Source organism: Sceloporus occidentalis, unplaced genomic scaffold (assembly GCF_023333645.1).
Source record: "Sceloporus occidentalis isolate IW3139 unplaced genomic scaffold, rSceOcc1.0.p SCAF_86, whole genome shotgun sequence".
NCBI classification, from domain to species: domain Eukaryota; kingdom Metazoa; phylum Chordata; class Lepidosauria; order Squamata; family Phrynosomatidae; genus Sceloporus; species Sceloporus occidentalis.
In genome coordinates, this window is record NW_028317066.1 from 4,209,035 (window position 1) to 4,215,435 (window position 6,401).

The 6,401-nt window shown below is 42.8% G+C and overlaps 1 long non-coding RNA gene across 1 annotated transcript; it reads left to right on the top strand.

Annotated features, from left to right (window-relative positions):
- Positions 1–839: 839 nt before the first annotated feature.
- Positions 840–4,452, top strand: LOC149285039 (uncharacterized). The gene is made up of 3 exons (XR_016277800.1): positions 840–979; positions 1,424–1,607; positions 4,349–4,452. It is a non-coding gene; the product is annotated as an uncharacterized LOC149285039 (long non-coding RNA).
- The last annotated feature ends 1,949 nt before the right edge of the window (positions 4,453–6,401 follow it).

Genomic DNA, 6,401 nt, shown 5'->3' on the forward strand with positions numbered 1-6,401 from the left:
GCTTTTAATGGTGGCTCTCATGCAGTAGCAAAGATGATGATGATGATGATGATGATGATATTATCAGGTCTGGGGGAGGGATGGAGCTGCTGCCTTAATCATCATTAGTGCCACCATCACTAGGCATTCTTGCTTTGCACCACTGTAATGGCCATGGCTCAGTGCTATGGAACTCTGGGAATGTTCTTTTGGTTTGGCATTTTAGGTGTTGTTAAGGTTTGGAAATCCTGTTTGGGGTCCCTTCCGACTTTGGGGCCCTTTCGTCCTCCATTTTGGGTTCCCAGAAGGCCAGAACTGCCAAGCGCTGAGGCAGAGGCAGCCATTTTGTGTCCCAGTGGCCATTTTGTGCTTCTTGTGACTGTAGGGAATAATGTTCTGGAACCTTCTCTGAGGCCTCAGTTGAAAAGAGGCTTCTCTTTCTCTCCTGAGGCTCCAGAGAGAGAAGGAGGCCAGGCTCCTTGGGCCAGAAGGGAGGAAGTGTGTCCCTTTGCCTCTGGCCCTCCATTTTGGGGCGAAGGAAGGAAGGGAGGGAGGGAGGGAGGGACCTGTGGGGGTCTGAGGAAGGGGAGACAGGGACTCAGGGCCAGTGGGGAGGCTGTCCATTGGGGGCTGGGAGAGAGAGTTGGGGAAAGAGACCCTCCTTTGGGCCCTAGCTGGGGAGGGTCCCACCGGTCCTTGCCTCCCCCTTTGGGAAAGGAGACCCCCTCAGCCCCCTGGACTAACTCCTGCCACTCATTCCTAGGGCTGGGACTCAGAGGGGTTTCTTAGGCATTGTCACCTTCTGCCCTCCATGGCCATTGGCACTGACCTTTTCCCATTGCCTTCCCCCCTCAGCCCTGTGGACCTCCTCCTCCTTCGCACTCAGAGCAACCCTTCTTATGGCTGAGGAGACGGCCTCTGACCCAGGGAAGCTCCGGCCATAAAGGACTGCGGAAGAGGCCTTTCTGGGGCTGCAGGAGTCAGGGTCTTTGTGTTGAAGGTAGGTGTTTATTCCTGGAGCTGAAAGGGGACCTTTCTTTAAATCTTTCAGTCCAGGATTGTGTGGAAGGGTTGCCGCTGAGAGACTGAGCCCATGCTTTGCAGGCTTAAATGTTAGAAAATGACACGTGTGTGACCACAAGACCAGCTGTGAGCTAAGTATTGTAAACAGTCAAATTCCAGTGGCAGTTAACAGTTGACACTTGCATTATGGAATGTTGATGCTGCCAGTCCTTCTGAGAGAGTGTGTCAATTATGACAGTTGGATGTTAGAGTAACTGCCTCTCTGTTTTGTTGTTATTGTTGATTGGTTGACAAAGTAACTTATTTATTAAAGCCCTCGTGTAGGGTGAAAGCTTGAAGTGCTATTGTTCTTATTTCTCAAGCCGGGAGCTCAAGGCCGTTTGCAGTGGTGAAGAAATATTTTCCTTGAATATCTTTGCAGACATCTCTTCAGATTCCCTCTCTGTGGCGTCCTGTTGACGTGGTTCAACTTTTTCAGGTGGTCATGGTGGACAGAGCGCATCTTTCCACGCCCCAACAATAAAGCCCCAAATTCAGTCTCTGGCAGCATTGTCTTCCCAGAAGGTGGAAGTGAGATTTCCAGACCCCAGACACACAGTGCGCCAGTGAGTCCTTTGTGTGGGGATTGTGTGTGTACATGCTGTTTACTAGAGCTTTGTAAGTTACTAGTTTCACTGGGTTTATAAAATGAATTTACATATCCCCAAAATGAGTATAGAAATAGAAAGAAATAGATTAAATGGACCGATCACAGCAGCAGAAATCATTGAAGTAATAAGAAAAAGTTTAAAAAAGGGAAAACACGAGGACTGATGGCTTCACCGTCAGTTATTATAAAGTATTTGAGGATCAATTGTTAACACCACTCAAATTAAAATTAAATGCCATCAAAGAAAACCATTATCCTGAAACATGGAAACAATATAATATAACTTTGCTGTTAAAAGAAGATAGAGATGCAACTGAGGTAAAGAGCTATAATTTCTTTATTAAATATGGATTATAAACTATTTTCTATGATTTTTGCCGATAGACTCAAAAAATTTCTTAAAGACTGGATTCAAAAGGACCAATTGGGATTTCTCCCTCACAGACAACTCAGTGATAACATACAAAGCATCTTAAATATAATTCAATATTTTGAAAGGCACAACAAAAAACAACTTGCACTTCTCTTTGTTGATTTAGAAAAGGCCTTCAATAACACAGGATGGGATATGTTATTTGCGACACTTGAAAAATCGAAATAGGAGCTTCTTTTTTAAGATGGATAAAGGCAATGTATAAAGATCAAAGAGCCAAACTAATTGTTAACTATAAAAAAAACAGGCATTTAAGATTTCTAAAGGTAAATGGCAAGCTTTCCCACTATCACCCTTTTTGTTCATTCTGATCCTTGAAGCACTGAATAATAGGATAAGATTAGAAAATAAGATCAATGGGATAAAAATTAAAAACAACTGAGTTTAAAATGAGAGTCTTCTCAGACGACATTTGTATTCCCTGGAGAACCCAGAAAAGAGCACAAGACAAATGATGGATGTAATAGTGGGTTTCAAATACGTTTCAGGACTAAAAGTAAACAGAGACAAAATAACATTACTAACAAAAAATATGAGGAAAAGGAAGAACAAATGCAGGAAGAAATTAGTGGATTTAAAGTGAGAAAGAAAGTTAAATATCTAGGAATAAATTTAACACATAAAAACTCAGATCTATTTCACAATAACTATGAGACACATGGAAGGAAATCAGAAAAGACCTAGAAAAATGGGGGAAATTACACTTATCGCTATTAGGAACAATATCACTGATCCAAATGAGTTTCCTTCCTGAAATACTATTTCTGTTTCAAGCGATACCCATCATCCAGAATGAAAATCCATTGAATCTATGGCAAAAGGAAATCTCAAAATTTATTTGGAATTAAAAAAAGAACCAGGATAAAAATGAAAATACTTTGTGATGACAAAAGTAGAGGAGGACTTTATTATGCTGCTTGTTGTTTAGTTTGGATTAGAGAATGGGTTTTGTTAGAGAATGAACAATTGTTATGTCCGGAGGGTGAACATTTAAGATTTGAGTGGCATGGATTCCTAATTTACGGTAAAGAGAAAGTTCATAAAGAAAGCATAAATCATTTCGTAAGAAAAGCTCTATTGAAGATCTGGGGAAAACAAGTGTAGAATATGTCCAAAAATACCTTTATGGTTTTTGCCGCATGAGGCTCTTTTCGGGAGGAAAGGTATCCAGAAAACTAAATGGTTAAGATAAAAGGATGTACTGAAAGAATCGCAAGGAAAACTAGAGATCAAAACACAAGAAGAACCTAAAGAATCTGGCCTAGATTGTCCCTGGTATCTTTATCATCAAATGAGGGAGAGGTTTAAAATAGATGTGAAATTAGATGGACTACAAAATGAAAAATGGGAATTGTGGAAGCCATGCTCCATGGTCATTCCATGCCTGATGAGAGTGTTGGGTGCGAGGCATTGGAGAAGCATCCAGCTGTGTTTCTCTAGCCAGAAGCCAAAGGAAGGCATTCTCCTCTGAGGGCCACTGGGGAGGTCAGGAGGTTTCAGCAGATGATGCGCTCATTTCACATCTAGCTACAGGGACATAGCCAGGGTCCTCTCCAATTCCCCATCCCCTGACTCCCCTCCACTCTCACAAGGCATGGAGTGTCAGGACCATGGTGAACAGGTCTGAGGAAATGACATGCATGTGGCCACTAAATGGAGCTGTTGTGGAAGTCATTGACAGCTCTAGTGGCAGTTAGATGTGTCAGCATTTAAACAGTGCACCATTGGAATGTTGATGCAACTGTCAACTGTCATTCTCAACTGTCACTGAGGAAGAGTCAGACAGTGTGTGCCTCAGAGTAGGTTGTTATTGGTGTGGATGGTGGAGGGTGTCGATGTATATAGTGTTGTACACAGTGGAACTTCTTATATGAATAAGAGCCTCATCTGAGAGAAGATTACATTGTCTTTCTGCTCATTGAGAAAGCGACAGGTGTTTCTTCAGCTCACAAGCTACTGACTGCAGTCAAGGTGGAGAATCTGGCACCATACGTTAACATGTTGCCTCACGTGCTGCATAACATAGCGACATGAAAAGCATTTTAACATGGAGTATCTGTTGTGTAGGGGAGCTGAAGTTAATCTATGCTAGGTCCAGGGGGCTTTATTTGGTGAAGAGGGAGGAAGGAGATACCCACCTCTGCATTGGATCAAAGGAGGCATATGTCACCTGTGTGTCTCACTAGCAGCATGCTGTTCTCTATGTCTTTGAGTGACGCAGGATTTCTTGACAAACCAAGCCTAACTCTAGTCTCTTTTCTCAGAAACTTCATCTCGGCCTCCTTGTACACAGCTAAGGGGCATATTTTGCTGGAAGAGACCCAAGTGCAGGGCCACCATGACCCCCCCTTCCCACCTTATGGCCAACACAGAGGCCAAGCAGAGGGAGTTGGGCTCCAAGAGAAAGAGGCTGTCCAAGAACAACTCTTTGGTGAGTCGCCATCCTGACTATTAGTTTCATTTATGTCACTGCTGGGCCAGCTCATGAAAGCAAGTGGAGAACATCTTGTCCCAGTTTGGCAGAGAAAGTAATGGTTAATCCTCTGTCACCCCACTTTTTCAGGGGCTTTCAAAAATGTCCCGGTTTCTCTCTCCTCCTCTCACTTTCCCCCTTATCCTCAGGTCTCTTGGGTTGCTGAAAAATGACTTCTAAGGGGTTTGCACCCCATCAACTCAAAAGGGGGGAGAGGAGAGGAGATAAGTAGCAAGGGTCTTCCTTTTTGGCTCAGGAGGTGGAGGCAAAAGCAAACTACTGTGCCCTTCCTAGCTTGTGTGATCTTCCTCATAAACAACTTTGGCCATCCTCACCACCTTCTGCTTCTGCTTGTCCACATGTGCCTTGCTTTTCCTGTCTGTGAAATGTTGGGGATATGGGGGACCATATCTGGATCTAAATTGGGGGTGGGCCCAGTGGCCCTGAAATCCAGAGTCCTCCCCAGAACTGTTTTTTAAAAATGAAATTTGCCTCTGAAATTTGGGAAGAAATGGCTTAATGCACCTTAATTCTTTTGTGGCTAAATGTACTATATGTGTTGGAATAGTCAGTATCCTAATCCATCCTCAGTATCCCAGCCATGGCCTAAATTATATTGTTTATTATATTGAAAGGATGCAAACCAAATTGATCTCAAAGGCAGTAGATTTTTTTCTTGTTGACAGAATTTAAAGTTTATTTCCTGGACAGAATTCTGAAGTGATGAAATGATATTTGGTTGCACCATGTGCTTTCCTCCCCTTTTGCTTAGTCACTCTCTGGATGAGGGCTATTTTCTATTTCAGGTGACCTTTGCAGATGTGGCAGTATATTTCTCCAAAGACGAATGGAATCTGTTGACGAAGAAACAGAAACTTATGTATAATTATGTTATGATGGACAATTATGAGAATGTGGCTTCTGTAGGTAAGGAACCTGAATCCATTGTTCTTTCTATAAAGACTGAGGGCCTTTTCATACTATATTATCATGTCGCTATGGTTCCACTAGAATTATAGAGTCATAGAGTTGGAATAGACCACAAGGGCCACCCAGTTCAATCCCCTTCTGCCATGCAGGAATACACATTCAAATCAACCCCAAGAGATGACCATCCAGCCTCTTTTTAAAGCCCCCTAAAGAAGAGGACTCCGCCAAACTCTAAAGGAGTATATTCCACTGTCAAAGAGCTCTTACTGTCACAAAGTTCCTTTTAATGTTTAGGTAGAACCTCTTTCCCTGTGGCTTGCATCCGTTGTGGTGTCTCCTTTTCTCCGTAGCAGAAAAAAGCAAGCCTTCTCCTTGCGCAAAATGACACCCTTTCAAATACTTAAAAATGGATATCATATCCACTCTTTATCTTCTTTTCTCCAGGATAAACATAACCAGCTCTCTAAGCTGCTCCTCATAGGGCTTGATGGTTTCTAGACCCTTCACCACTTTGGTTGCCCTCCTTTGGACATGCTCCAATTTGTCAACATCCTTTTTGAATTGTGGGGCCCAGAAATGGACACAGGATGATTCCAAGTGAGGCCTGACCAAAGCAGAATAGAATGGCACTATTACTTCTCTTGATCTAGAAACTATTCTTATATAGATGTAGTCAGGAATCACATGGGCCTTTGTAGCTGCCGCATCACACTGTTGGCCCATGTTCAACTTGTGGTCTACTGGGAGTCCTAGATCCCTGTCAAGCCTAGTTTAATTGTGATAGCAACATCCTGTAAAATGTTTGAATTTGTAGTTCAGTGAGGCAGTATTGCTCTCCAGTTTCTAAGGATTCTAAATACTCCATCCTAAACTGCCTATTCTAGGATTTTGTGGAAAGAAGTCATTGAGATTAA